This window comes from Salvelinus namaycush, chromosome 5, assembly GCF_016432855.1.
Source record: "Salvelinus namaycush isolate Seneca chromosome 5, SaNama_1.0, whole genome shotgun sequence".
NCBI lineage: Eukaryota > Metazoa > Chordata > Actinopteri > Salmoniformes > Salmonidae > Salvelinus > Salvelinus namaycush.
Genome location: NC_052311.1, coordinates 33,888,974 through 33,904,905, shown reverse-complemented (window position 1 = coordinate 33,904,905; position 15,932 = coordinate 33,888,974). Strand labels below are relative to the sequence as shown.

The 15,932-nt window shown below is 40.5% G+C and overlaps 1 protein-coding gene across 1 annotated transcript in view; it reads right to left on the bottom strand.

Moving 5' to 3' along the window:
* The window catches only part of LOC120048221 (protein FAM13B-like), a 73,083-nt gene extending 57,497 nt beyond the window's left edge, over positions 1-15,586 (bottom strand). The window contains exon 1 of the mRNA XM_038994009.1: positions 15,380-15,586. The gene's annotated coding sequence lies outside the window, so the exon portion shown is untranslated. The remainder of the gene's footprint in view (positions 1-15,379) is intronic.
* Between the last annotated feature and the right edge of the window lie 346 nt (positions 15,587-15,932).

The window sequence follows — 15,932 nt, the reverse complement described above, 5'->3', positions numbered from 1 at the left end:
CGCTCACCTTGTCTTCTCCGGACAAGCTTTTTTCCAGATGCCCCAAACAATCGGAAAGGGGATTCAGAGAAAACGACTTTACCCCAGTCCTCAGCAGTCCAATCCCTGTACCTTTTGCAGAATATCAGTCGATCCCTGATGTTTTTCCTGGAGAGAAGTGGCTTCTTTGCTGCCCTTCTTGACACCAGGCCATCCTCCAAATGTCTTCGCCTCACTGTGCGTGCAGATGCACTCACACCTGCCTGCTGCCATTCCTGAGCAAGCTCTGTACTGGTGGTGCCCCGATCCCGCAGCTGAATCAACTTTAGGAGACGGTCCTGGTGCTTGCTGGACTTTCTTGGGTGCCCTGAAGCCTTCTTCACAACAATTGAACCGCTCTCCTTGAAGTTCTTGATGATCCGATAAATGGTTGATTTAGGTGCAATCTTACTGGCAGCAATATCCTTGCCTGTGAAGCCCTCTTTGTGCAAAGCAATGATGACAGCACGTGTTTCCTTGCAGGTAACCATGGTTGACAGAGAAAGAATAATGATTCCAAGCACCACCCTCCTTTTGAAGCCTCCAGTCTGTTATTCGAACTCAATCAGCATGACAGAGTGATCTCCAGCCTTGTCCTCATCAACACTCACACCTGTGTTAACGAGAGAATCACTGCCATGTCGTCAGCTGGTCCTTTCGTGGCAGGGCTGATGGTGGAAATGTTTTTGGGGATTCAGTTCATTTGCATGGCAAAGAGGGACTTTGCAATTCATCTGATCACACTTCATAACATTCTTGCGTATACGCAAATTGCCATCATACAAACTGAGGCAGCAGACTTTGTGAAGATTTGTATAATTCTCAAAACTTTTGGCCAAGACTGTACATACAAAATTATGTTGAGCAATATGTTTGGAACTTCGAAACGCAGTACAAAACTGCAATACATATCGTATCGGCCCCTAAATATCGTGATAATATATTGTGAGGTCCCTGGCAATTCCCAGCCCTATACAATACATGAAGATATTCAAATGATCCCACAGAAAGCTTACAGTGTTGGCATGCTAGAGAATACCTTAATACAGACGTTTCATCCAAAAGCTATCCACATGCATGTTGTGTGAGAGACATGACAGCTATGTTCGAGCCCAGTGGTGCAAGGATTCGTCCAAATTAGGCTAGTGTAAGCTAGATGGTGGAACTGGAAGCTATGCTTACTGGCCTGTCATGGCCTCCCAAACAAGTCCACCAGCTCAGGAATCATGAAGAAAAACAAAGTTGCGATAACTAACAGGCTGCCAATGCCTGTTGGCTAAGTAAGGGAGTTGCCTTCTCAAGGGAGAGAGCGGGGTGTTAAAATATTAACAGACTAGGCTGTACTTATAAATGGAGCGTCTTTAACCTGTTGGGGATGAGGGCGCTGTTTAGGCTATTTATGCTAATTGGGTACTTTTTTTAAACGGCTTCCCACAAAATCCTTGATCGTACAATATGCATATTATTATTATTATTGGATAGAAAACAGTCTATAGTTTCTATAGGAGTTGAAATTTTGTCTCTAAGTGGAACAGAGCCCATTCTACAGCAATTTCCCTGACATGGATTCAGATTTCAGAAATGTTGGCCACTGTTCTGAAGTCAGTTAAAAGGGCACTGATTTTGCTATGACTATACGGACACTTCTTACGTCTTCCCCTGGATGCCTTTACGTGATGACGATTCCAATGGGGTCGATTGCGCGTTCACAGGCCCTACAAATGAAAAAACCCTGAAGCTAGTCATTCTTTTGGAGCTGCGTCATGCGCCTAGAGGACACCGGCCCGCACCTTTTCCAAGCATTAGTGAAGGGGGTAATATTACTCGGGTCATGTTTCTACTCGTTATGGGAGTTAAAAACATCATAAGGTAGTTAATTTAAAGCGTTTTATAGCAATTTATATCCGTTTAGTGCGATTTTGGGACATTTATTTTTGCAACGATGTGAATAGTTGGGCACGCTTTTCAGTTCATCCCGAACGCCGTTGGCATTTCCACATGGCAAGAGGACAGCTTTCCACCAAAAGACGATTTCTCCCAAGAAAGGATCCTTTGCCCAAGATACTGATGGAAGAACAGCTCAAGGTAGGACATTTTTATTATGATAAATCGTGTTTCTGTCGAAACATTTTAGTGGCTTAGGACGCCATGTTTTTTGACGTAGCTTCGCTTGGCGCAAACTGTATTGAAAAGTAAGGATAAATTAAAAAATGTAATAACGCAATTGTATTAAGAATTAAATTGTCTATCAATCCCTGTCCACCCTATATTTTTTAGTCACGTTTATGAGTATTTATGTATAAGAGTAGATCACTGTCTAAGTGGCGCAAGGAAATTTTCTGACCAGCTGAGCTAAATTTCACATTGTATAACCATGATTTTGGTGGCTAAATATAAACATTTGCGATCAAACTGTATATGCATGTTGTAATGTGATGTTACAGGAGTGTCATCGGAAGAATTCTGAGAAGGTTAGTGAAAAAATTAATATCTTTTGGCGATGTTGACTTTTATCGCTCACTTTGGCTAGAATCAATGCTGGGCTGCTATGTGGTATGTGCTATGCTAATATAACGATTTATTGTGTTTTCGCTGTAAGACACTTAGAAAATCTGAAATATTGTCTGTATTCACAGGATCTGTGTCTTTCGATTCGTGTATGCTGTGTATTTTTACGAAATGTTTGATGATTAGTAAGTAGGTAAACACGTTGCTCTAAGTAGTTTTTCTATTCCATTTGTGACGGTGGGTGCAATTGTAACCTATGCCATCTACCTGAAATATGCACTTTTTTCTAACAAAACCTATCCCATACCATAAATATGTTATCAGACTGTCATCTAATGAGTTTTTTTGTTGGTTAGGGGCTATAAATATCTTAGTTTAGCCGAATTGGTGATGGCTACTGGTGTTGGTGGACAAATAAAAGATGGTGGATTATGCTAATGTGTTTTTAGGTAATAGATGTACATCTTTACATATTGTGTCTTCCCTGTAAAACATTTTAAAAATCGGACATGTTGACTGGATTCACAAGATCTGTGTCTTTCATTAGCTGTATTGGACTTTAATGTGTGAAAGTTAAATATTTTAAAAAAATATTTTTTTTGAATTTCGCGGCACTGGTTTTTCAGTGGGGGGGGGGGGGGGGAGTGCCGCTAGCGGCACACTCATCCTAGAAAGGTTAAGTGCACTGTGCAGTAATGTCTTTATAAGACCGATCTATGAGGCATAAATTAGGCTAGCTTCACACTTTAAAAAAAGGTTCAAAGCAGACATTTTTTATCTCAATATCATAATTTCTGGGTAACAATTAAGTACCTTACTGTGATTAATTTAAAACAAAGTGGTCAAAAAGAAACAAAAATAGCCTATTAGCAAAGGTTTGGAACTCTTAGTCTTATTGAGAGCACTAATTTACCACCTGGTGATGTCACCAGGAAGACCAAAACCAAATCCCACCAAAACAGGCTGAAATTTCAGGCGGTCTTTTCAAAAAAGCTCTTAGAGTAAAAAGGAATTATCAACATTTCAAAATTGTACAGTATTATTCCAACTGCATAGTGTGGTAATATATATAAAACACAGAAGAAAGAATTATGTATTCAGGTTGATGACTGCACTGGGCCTTTAAGAAACACAAATGAAGTCCCCACTCCCAGCTCGAGAGTCACACCGCTTCATGGTGTGACGGTCATTCTGACCTTCCAAAGGGATGCGATTAGACGACATGCTACTATATTTTCGGTGTTCTGACCCAGGCTGCACCATTCCTGTGCGCACGCCCACCTAAATCAGAGGATTGTTTCAAATTCATCTCACTATGAAAATGGAATTTCCTATTATGGAGTCAGTCCTTGCCACCCACCATGTTCCGCAACAAATGACCTACATTCAATATGAAAGTCATTTCTACAAGATGACGATGAATCGCTTGCCCCTGGCCTCTTTTTGGTGGAAAACTCAAAGAAACCCTCTTGTTCTGTACATGAAACTAGTGCAGCTCCTCAATTACTTTGCATCCCTCTTGACAAGGGGCTCTTTTGTGCTCATCAGAAGCCCTAGTTCTACTGTCTTACCAACCACTTAATTTCACTGCCTTGTTGAGTGTCTGCATCCCAAAATACCACACTATTCCCTATGTAGTGCACTACTTTTGATCAGGGACTATAGGGTTGTGCACTATATAAGGTGCGATTTGGGATGCACCCTTTGTCACCAGCCTCTGAAGCTTTGGTTTGGCCACTCAATGTGGTCTTTTTACAACATACCACTTCCAGTACAATCTCCAATAAGCATGGTCTTCTTAAATCAGATTGCTTTTAAATTAGGCGAGGGTCACAGACAGACTTGATATAATAGGAAGATGGGCACAACAGGTACAGAGCAAGGACAAAATGTTCCCAAATCCCCCTGTACTTGGCTTTCATGGACAGAATGGGGCAGTCTATCTTATTCCCACATATCATGCGTGACAATCTTTTCATCCACAATGTCAGCCATTGTTAGGGGGAGGAGAGGAGGCCAAACAGAACAATCAGGCAATGAGGTGGTGCATTGTTCCTGTCCGGTTCTGCATTTCATCTGCCAAGCCTAGCAGCAGTCATCTCACTTATGCTTTTTCAACAATTAAATCACCACCAATGCTAATGACATAATTGGAAAAAAAATGAAAAAAAGCTATTTCCTAAATCTTTCCACTTAATCTGCATAAATCCTGGGAGTTTGAAAGGTTATGGTTATTGGAGAAGCTTGCATGACTCCATTGGGACTTGAGTTCCCTTACATTACTCTGAAAGAGAGGTCTGCGAAGGACTGATTTACTCATCAGCCTCCCGCCTGCACCCCCCCCGGCTTACTGTCCTACTCCCACCCGCACCGCAATGTTAATTTAGACATGTGAAGCAGCTCACTTGGCAGCAATGGTCACTGCCATTTTGTGCCCTGTAGGCAATAATAAAATGTGTAAAAATAACCTACTGAATACAGTGGCAAGAAAAAGTATGTGAATGCTTTGGAAATACCTGGATTTCTGAATAAATTGGTCATAAAATTTGATCGGATCTTCATCTAGGTCACAACAATAGACAAACACAGTTTGCTTAAACTAACACAAACAATTATACATTTTCATGTCTTTATAGAACACACCGTGTAAACATTTACAGTGCAGGGTGGGGAAAGTATGTGAACCCTTAGATTTAATAACTGGTTGACCCTCCTTTGGCAGCAATAACCTCAACCAAACATTTTCTGTAGTTGCGGATCAGACCTGCACAACGGTCAGGAGGAATTTTGGACCATTCCTCTTTACAAAACTGTTTCAGTTCAGCAATATCCTTGGGATGTCTGGTGTAAACTGCTCTCTGAGGTCATGCCACCGCATCTCAATTGGGTTGAGGTCAGGACTGACTGGGCCACTCCAGAAGGTGCATTTTCTTCGGTTGAAGCAATTCTGTTGTTGATTTACTTCTGTGTTTTGGGTCGTTGTCCTGTTGCATCACCCAACTTCTGTTGAGCTTCAATTGGCGGACAGAAAGCCTAACATTCTCCTGAAAAATGTCTTGATAAACTTGGGAATTAATTTTTCCATCAATGATAGCAAGCTGTCCAGGCACTGAGGCAGCCCCAAACCATGATGCTCCCTCCACCATACTTTACAGTTGGGATGAGGTTGATGTTGGTGTGCTGTGCCTTTTTTCCCCTCCACAGTGTTGTGTTCCTTCCAAACAACTCAAGTGTAGTTTCATCTGTCCAAATAATATTTTGCCAGTAGCGTTGTGGAAATTCCAGGTGCACTTTTGCAAACTTCCGACATGCAGCATTGTTGTTTTTTTGACAGCAGTGCCTTCTTTTGTGGTGTCCTCCCATGAACACCATTCTTGTTTAGTGTTTTACGTATCGTAGACTCTTCAGAGATGTTAGCATGAAACTCTTTAGCTGAAACTCTAGGATTCTTCTTAAACTCATTGAGCATTCTGCCCTGTGCTCTTGCAGTCATCTTTGCAGGACGGCCACTCCTAGGGAGAGTAGCAACAGTGCTGAACTTTCTCCATTTAGACAATTTGTCTTACCGTGGACTTATAAACATCAAGGCTTTTAGAGCTACTTTTGTAACCCTTTCCAGCTTTATGCAAGTCAACCATTCTTAATCTTAGGTCTTCTGAGATCTCTTTTGTTCGAGGCATGGTTCACATCGGGCAATGCTTCTTGTGAATAGCAAACTCAAATTGTGTGAGTGTTTTTTATAGGGCAAGGCAGCTCTAACCAACATCTCCAATCTTGTCTCATTGATTGGACTCCAGGTTAGCCGACTCCTGACTCCAATTAGCTTTTGGAAACACTATGTGTGTTTATTGTTGTGACTTAGATGAAGATCAGATCAAATTTGATGACCAATTTATGTAGAAATCCAGGTAATTCCAAAGGGTTCACATACTTTTTCTTGCCACTGCAGGTTAAATTACCATTTGTTTTCCCAACAGTTTATCTTCGATTGTATTTAAATATTGTGATATGCCTGCCTAGGTCTCTCCGCTTTTCACTGACAGTCACAACTTAACAATCATCTATTTGGTATTTGACGTGCGCTCAGCTCAAATTGCGTGCCTTTCCGACTGTAGGTTATGTGATTTTAAACAATTCACAGCTTTTTTACCTTTTAAAGAAGCTAAATGATCCTCTGTGGCCAAATCATGCTTTCTGGTGTATTAGCCTATTTTGAATGATTTTATTTCTCTGTATAGCCCGGAGTAAGCTAATTAGGCTATATAATTTTGGCAATTTAATTAAATTTACACTGAAAAATATATATAAAAACGCAACATGCAGCTATTTAAGATTTTACTGAGTTACAGATAAGGAAATCAGTCAATTGAAATAAATTAGGCCCTAATCTATGGATTTCGCATGACTGGGAATACAGATATGAATCTCTTGGTTACAGCTACCTTACAACAAAAAAATAGGGTTGTGGATCAGAAAACCAGTCAGTATCTGGTGTGACCACCATTTGCCTCATGCAGCGCAACACATCTCCTTCACATAGGGTTGATTGCGGCAGTTGTAATGTTGTCCCATGCCTCTATGGCTGTGCGAAGATGCTGGATATTGGCGGGAACTGGAACACTGTTGTACACGTCGACCCAGAGCATCCCAAACATGCTTAAAGGGTGACATGTCTGGTGAGTATGCAGGCCATAGTAGAACTGGATCATTTTCAGCTTCCAGGAACTGTGTACGGATCCTTGTGACGTAGGGCCGTGCATTATCATGCTGAAACATGAGGTGATGGCAGTGGATAAGTGGCACAACAATGGGCCTCAGGATCTCACAAGGTATCTCTGTGATGGTTTCTCACAGTTTGTGCAGAAATTCGTTGGTTATGCAAATCCACAGTTTCATCAGCTGTCTGGGTGGCTGGTCTCAGAAGATCCCGCAGTTGAAGAAGCCGGATGTGGAGGTCCTGGGCTGGCATGGTTACACGTGGTCTGAGGTTGAGGCCGGTTGGACGTATTGTGCCAGATTGTCTAAAAAGGACATTGGTGGCGGCTTATGGTAAATAAATTAACATTCAATTCTCTGGCAACATCTCTGGTGGACATTCCTGCAGTAAGAACACCAACTGCATGCTTCCTCAAAACTTGAGACATCTGTGGCATGGTGTTGTGTGACAACTGCATATTTTAGCGTGGCCTTTGATTGTCCTCAGCACAAGGTGTACCTGTGTAATGATCATGCTGTTTAATATGCTACACCTGTCAGGTGGATGGATTATCTTAGCAAAGGAGAAATGCTCACCAACAGGAATGTAAACAAATTTGTACACAACATGAGAGAAAAAAAAGCTGTGTGTGTATGGAACATTTCTGGAAACTTTTCAGCTCATGAAACCAACACTTTACTTGTTGTGTTCATATTTTTGTTCAGTATACTTTGGGGAAAGCTTAGCTTCCTCTAGCCTTATGGACTCACCACCTATGTATTCCATCTTTAAAATTGTTCATCGGAATTTGTTAAGAATGACACGCCGTTGCATCCGAGTTGCATGTTCTGTTAAGAAATTACCATAAACTAAATGTGATTTCTGTCATTCTGAGAACCGTGGGTGAACGCCCTAATCAGGTTACACAACCAATACATATGGGTCCAGTAAATTTCTTAAATGTTTGGTCAATTTTAATGCTGATTGTCAAGGTTCTGTCCCCACATTTTCCTAACAGAAACCCTGCAATCTAGTAAACTATAGCCTAATCATATTTATTAAGTAAATTTCCTTGGAAAGAACTGCCCCATGCATAGGCAGCCTACTCTTTTTCATTGAGACCAGACATACGAGACGTACTTGATCTTGCATGCCCAACTAGGGGAGGAGAAGTAGGCTACTTAACTTGATGCAGAGAATTGAGTGTGAATGCGACAAATGTTTTTTATTTAATTTTTATAGAGCGTTTTGGTGGCAGTGTGTTGAAAGCAAGTAAAGTGCTCAATGGAGACTATGTATTCCAACTAAAAAAACACACAAGTAATTGACTTTCACCTCGACAGACTTTCTACTCTAGGGCTGAGGTGACTGCCTCACCTAACCTCTAAAGGCAATGCATGCTTCCCATCCAAAACAGTTCGGAACAGTTTGTGAGTATATTACGACAACATTTTGGTCTTCGGCAAAGGTCGTGGACACTACATTTTTTCAAAGCAAGCTGAAATTCATTAGCCGAAGGTCATTGGTTAACAGTAGGGATTCTTCAATTAATTAATTTTTTATTCAACCTTTATTTAACCAGGCAAGTCAATTAAGAACTAATTATTATCTACAATGACAGCCTACCCTGGCCAAACCCTAGGGTGATTCAATGATAGTTTTCATGCACATTCTTTTCACTTGCTAAATACTGCACCAAACATCTAAGAGGTAAAATTGCGCGACTAAGCAAAAACGGCTAAATTAATGACAGATTTCTTCAGTTATCTTAGATTAATTCTGACTATTTTGAGGGAGTGTATACTGGCTACGGCGTCTCAAGATGGAAAAACAGTACTATTGATGCGTTTCTCTCGTTTTTCAAGCGAATGTCTTAAGGGAGTATGCGAGCAGACTCATTCAGTTAGGTGCCAGCCAAAATGAAGCATGTGGAAGCCTTAAGTGGCACTGGCAAGTAAAGATAACAGGAGAGATTGATATATTGACAGCACTGAGAAACAGATTTCACAACAAGGCAGTCTGATATTGACTGGAGGGAAGAGAGGAAAAGGATATAGGCTAGGAGCAGACAGAGACAACGTCTGCAGAGTCAACACTACCTCTGAGTTGACCCTAATGCTAGTCCTGAGGTTGAACTCATTGACCTTAACTAAATCGCCAATGGCCTATTTTCTAATGAAGTGCTAATAATATGGGTAGAAAGAGAAAATAGGGTGTAGTAGTAGGGGATAGTGGATGCTGTGCTACTCTTGCCTTTGACACAGCAGTTGCCTGAGCATCCCATGGGACTGATTCCTTAATAACTAGATCTCTTTAGGGGACAGGAATGAGAAGGGCTTGTTATTTAACCCAAAGGCCAGGGTGGCAGAGAGAAAAGGGTAATAGTTCTCTCAGTAAACCAGCACCTATTCATAACAGTTTACACCACTGATGTAGCCTAAATTTATACAGGGTGCCAATTTATTGTTCCGTAGATAACATACTAAGTTAGAATATGGAACAGATAATCAGTTACGACCTAGGTGTGAAATGTCTCAGTCACAATGCCATTTTACTGTCTGAGAATGGGCAGACCTAACCATTTATTGTGCATTTGCATACATTTTCCATCTTGGATACTGATGTCGGCTGTCTGAAGGCTTGAGGTGTGGGTGTAGGCTTGAAATGCCTGCAACTTAGCCGAGTTGGCTCGCTTGCCTTAGACAATGACATTCTGAATATGGATTTAACGTCGACTTTATCACCTCTGTACCAGCGCAAAACAAGAATCCTATACTTTGTTGCAAGGAACAGTCCTTCACCATTATCAAAAGATTGTTATGTGATAAACAGACCTAGTTCATGGGGGTGAGTAATGGCTGCTAATGAGAGTTGATATTTGAGAGCTATGAAGAGGCAATGAATAACTAATGCATGGCTTAGCACATAGCAACTTCTTATAAACAACAGCAGGTCAAGAGAGAGAAATTCTTGTAAAAATATCATATCTTCAGAGAAATTAGCCTTACCTGGCCTGAGCCTACTACAACCAAGACAATGAAGAAAAAAAAAAATGCACATCAGAATGACTTTGCAAACTGAAGCTCCCTCCTTTGCCACTCAAAAGGAAGTAACAACTGATTTATAACAAGGGTAGTGCCTCAGACATGAGTCATAACAAAAACCTCACTGGGTAGATCAAAGACCGGAATGTTACAATGGAGGAAGACAGGTTTGTGTCATCAATGTTGTGAGGTCCATTGTTTAGCAATAAGCGCGAAGGGTAAAGCTTCAGAACGTTGGAAAACGTTACTTGCATGTTAATTTCAAGCAAAGCACATGCTATATTTGTAGGTGTAAATCATATTAATGCCATCTTAACTGGCTGTGTAATATATCCTTTACTACAGCCCTACTAATATCCAACTTGAAGAATGTATTTTCTGTACTAGAAATATTTAGCTAGCTGCCCATTGTTAGCTGGGCAGCTAAGCAGGTTGGTATTGCATTGCTAGAGAGCATTGGAGATCGACAAACAAAGCAAAAAGTTATGCCGGCTAGATAACACTGCTTTCAACCTTACCTAGAAGGGTTATGATACGAATGTCTAATTCAAAAATTGTTAGCCAACTAGCTAGCTTGCAGTCTTTGGGTTGCTTGAATGTCGTCACATTCAAAATGCTCAACAGCTAGCAGCAGCTTGATCCAGTCCTAGCCTCCAGAATTACACTGCAGTGGAGAATAAGCAAAGCAAAAACTCGATGATAATGTTCTTGGTCTCTCCCCGGCAAAAAAAAAAAATCTTAGTCAACCGAAAGTAGTCAGTTTGACCGCAGTGCATTTAGAGTTCAGCGTATCAAAGAGAGGATCTCCAAACATATTTGGTTTATCTTGATGCAAGAAGTAGTCTTGGTTGTTCTTTTCTGCTCGTCTTAAGCCACGCTCACTTGTTCGACTTAAAAAAAAAAAAAAAGTTTTAACCTTTATTTAACTAGGCAAGTCAGTTAAGAACAAATTCTTATTTACAATGATGGCCTACCCCGGCCAAACCCTAACATGGACGACGCTGGGCCAATTCTGCACAGCCCTATAGGAACTCCCAATCACTGCCGGTTGTGAGACAGCCTGGAATCGAACCAGGGTCTGTAGTGACACCTCTAGCACTGAGATGCAGTGCCTTAGACCGCTGCACCACTGAAAAGAAAAACATGTAGGCTGCTGAGCTTGTCTGATGCTTTAAGCACTGCTATACAAAATTACTAAAGAGGGCGCCAGAGATCAATAGGCTAAACAGAAGAAAAAAACCTGTTCCCGACCCTCTTCCTCCCACTGCTAGTCTTCGCAGATTCTGCCACTAAGTTCCTGAAGTTGCTGGTAATAGGCTACACCATGGGTCAGCAACCTTTTCAATATGGAGTGCCACGTTATCGTACCATTTCTACTGATCTGCGTGGCAGTTATGATTTTCATATGCACATTTGTGGGACAACTAAAAATTTATAATAAAGTCATATCTCAAAATCAGTCATGATAATCAAAATTTTCCCCAAATAAAAATTATACAAATCTAAAAGTAGCTTCTATTGCCAATATGTAAAAAATTGCCTAAATAAAGCCAACAGATAAAAACATTGCAGCCCACAGGTAGAAAATATCCTGATAAAAATAAATATCCTATAAAATCACAAAGGCTAAGCATGGCTTGTCTGTAACGAACTTGCAAAATTGCATCAACTTTTAACTTGGTCCAGTGCAAAGCTGGTGCTAGCAAATTTTCAAAACTGTATAAAAGAATTCTGGTCCCTCAAGGGTCTCCTGTCCCAGCGAGCTGCAGACAGACATACACTGCTGTAAGCTATTTTGTGCAGGGGATAAGAAGTAATCAGGTAGGCCTATTTTATGATGTTTCCGTCTAATCAGAGCTTGACATATTTCCCCTTTCATGCTGAGTGGTAATCAATAGGGAGAGAGCTCGAAAGATTACATTGATGAACTATTATCATTCTAAATGGATGTAAAAACAGAGACTTTGTTTACTTGCCATTTGAGGTGAAGAAAAAATGACTTTGAAAAGCTCCAGTGATGGTGAGTTAAGACAAATCAGAAAGAGTATTAGATCCCCAAATGGGCACATTTATAGGCCTACATTTGTGCGCAGGCCAGGTAGACTAGGCCTACTTCTATATGTGTAATCAGGTGTGCCCTTACTCATGATTGACAGGAGCGCTCCAAACAAAAGACAAAGAATAAGTTGACAACTCTTAAATGGAAATAAATAAACCAAAACTTAGTGTAGCCTAGGTTGTGCGCTCTGCAAACAACGGGTCCACTCCTACAATAACAACGGTAAGACTATAGAAAACACAAGGTTTTCTGAAAATATTTAAGCAATTTAATGCGGCACTAAAATGAATGCATTTCAATGAGAAATTAATTTTTCTTTACCCTTTGTGGGTGGAGCCGAATCTGTTGCTAGCGTAATAATTTTCAACATGGAGGATTTTAAACTAATTTCCTGAATTGACAAAACATTTCAACTGAATTCGCCCCTAAGAGTATCCAAGAAGCATTGGGTCGGGTGCCAAATAGGAGACATTACTCCCAAGCTCATTTGGAGACTATCAGGCCAGAAAGTTTGCTTTGCTGTGCTTCCTACGCCCTCTGACCTTGAGTGCGTACATACAGTGGGAAACTGATCTTGTGCCTTCAACTCCACTGCTCTCTCCACTCAATCAACAGGAAAACAAACTCAGCTCAATATAGCCTTTGGCAGACGGTGCTTCACCACAACATGTTAATCTTGTGCTTACAAACCACTCCCCTGCCTACAGACATTAGATAATATCAAACATTACATCAGGTTCTAACATTTCACTCATAAGGATATACAATAATAAAAATGTATTTAATCGGTCTAGTTATCACATGACAAGATATAGGAAAATGTTTCACTCAATAAAAACTGATAGAGACTCACAAGACAGGCAAAAACAGTTATGTTGAGGGGATAATTCATACTGGTGCACCAACTGTCTCAGGACTGTCCAATGTCCATCTAAGCTGCCAGGGATGGCGATGGAAAGGAGAGCCTAATCCAACACCAGGAAGGGAGCTCACCAAGCAGAGAAATCCCCTGGCCTGATGGACAGCTGGTTTAGGCTGTGGTAATCTGAACAGACACACATTCAGCAGGTTTAAAGGGCAGGACACCTCAACGCATCTGCTGCAAGCATCCGATCACAAGATAGACCTGTACCCCATAGTGGGGCCTAGGTCTATCTTGTGATCATATTCTTACTGGACATAGGCCCAGGCCTACCCAGGGGCTCCAAGAAGCCAAGTTATTCTAGCGCCCGCCTTTTTCTGTTTAGAGAACCTCTGGGGTTAGCCCGGTTCGTTTCATTCTGCTGCGAACACATCGGTTTCTGGCCTTTTGGACGTCCTGTCCTAGGCTCATCTGACCAGATTTGGTTATGCTTGGCCCGTTTGCGACACAAAACACTCCTCTAGCAACAACAATCTCACATGGCAGGAGGCTGTGCACTCGAGTGACTTTATTTTCCTTTCCTGACATTCCCTCAAATGCTAAGGTACCATTAAAAGCTTGCCTGCAGATAAAACTAATTAACTATCTGTCTGACATAGAAGTAATTGAAGAGAGGAGATGACATTCAGTAACGTAGCAGGCAGTTAAACATTCTGGAATTCATTTTAAAACAATAAAAAAGTTGCCAATTCATTACCAAAATCAAAAAAGATTAGGCCTAAATGTAATACACTAGTTTGTAGAATCTAAGTCAATAGCACCAGCGTGGACATGGCCTAGTTATAGCTCTCCATCAGAGCATCACTGCTGCTGACCTTCAGATCCCACACATTTGCAGTACTTCACAATCTCAAGCTGGTGTTAGCTTTGAGGTGGGCCATTTTCATTCAGCTTGGCATTGATTACTCCAAATAAAATGGAATTGCAGAGGACAGCAATGCATTTTAATCACAATATTATTGTTGGATGAGGGAGACTTGTGTTGCTTTCGCATTGCAGACTATTCTTAGAGATCATTCCATCAAAAGCTTGGTGTTTTTCTTTAGAGGCCGTGTCAGAAGTTAATCAGATGTCTATAGAAAATAGCCAAATGAAAAACTCAATCACACATAGAAAAAAAAGTGTCAACCCAGAACATGAAAAGCATAAAAATAGCATGCAACTGTGGCATCCAGTTGATGGTGACCATTGAATATGCTAACAAGCTAGCTAGTTAAATAACATGCATTGCTAGATGAAGAACAGTCAGCACCTTTGTGTGAATTTTAAATATATTTTTTAATTCGGATAATTAAAAAAAAAATAAACAGGTGTGGATTGTTCTCCATCCATCCTCTCCTGATTCAGACTATACCAATTTCATGGCATCCTTGGTTCAATAGCTACTGACGAGAGAAAACCGAATATCCAATATAAAACAACCTTAATAACATTAACTACCAGCTCTCTAAAAAGTCGGGTAAACAATACTAAAGATGTTTTATAACGTATAACTAGATTTATTCCTGTGGCTATGTGTGTCTAAAATTTCAAGCAGCTAAAGGACAAACCTCACAGACAACCGTCATTCTATTCAACGTTCTGGCTTGTAAAGGAAAGAACATTTACACGGTTTTGTAGCTATTAATTTCAGGCTGTTTACATAACAATGTGTGTATTACGGTTTGATTAATCAGACTAGCCAATTCACTGTGTAACGTTTACTAAATTGTAATAGAAAAATAAACTATTGAATAAGCATTTGTGAGAAAACGAAAATGCTAATTGTGGTCATGTCTAACATTCGTATTAACTAACACGAAACTGAAATTAAACCAATCTCTGGCAGGACTGACGGTGGAAAGCTAACTAGCTTTCTGGTTAGCATATACTAAATGTTAGCAGGCTAACTGGCAGAAGCTGCTTTTCACCTTGTTAACGTTAGCTAGCATCAAATTCTTGGCAATGGGTTAAATGAAAACAAATGAACATCGCTAGTAGGCGTTTTAGCACATTCATACCCATCAACCTGCGGATGTGACTACAGAATAATGCAATTATTTAGTCAAACAAAAACACCTGTACAAATAATTAGGAAATGTTAGCATGCTAACAATGTTAGCTAAACTGGCGAGCAAATGTTGTGAACCTACCAGATTAAATCCAACAGGAACGGAGAGCAATGACCATCAATTATCGTTTAGAGTTTTTAATTGAGGTCTTAACGAACGACAAATTTTATCAAAATGAAACAGATATTAGCAAAACAAACAATTGATAACATAGCTAGCTATTTGAAAACAATTCGGTTCCCGTTTGTTGAAATTCAGATACCGTTTGTAGCTCGTTGCTATAACGTCTCAGCTCACACCCACAAGAGATGAAGCTGCCAAATTTTGTCCCCGCCTCTCCCATTGCTCGGGGTTGTATTCATTGGGCACCAAACTAAATCAAACATACTAAAATAGGGAGGGACTTTATGGAATTGTCCAATAAAAATCGCTTATTTTCGTGTGCCGTCGAAAAATGTTTTAAACGTTTGCTGCGTTGTGTTCTAATGAATACCACCAGAAAAGCAAGCGGATGACTTCCTCATCCATCCACATCGCATCTCACATCTCTAGAAGCAAGAATGTCAGATACAGTAGCAGTTTATGATATAGCATATGCTATAATCGCTAGCTACATGTTGCCATTACATATTTT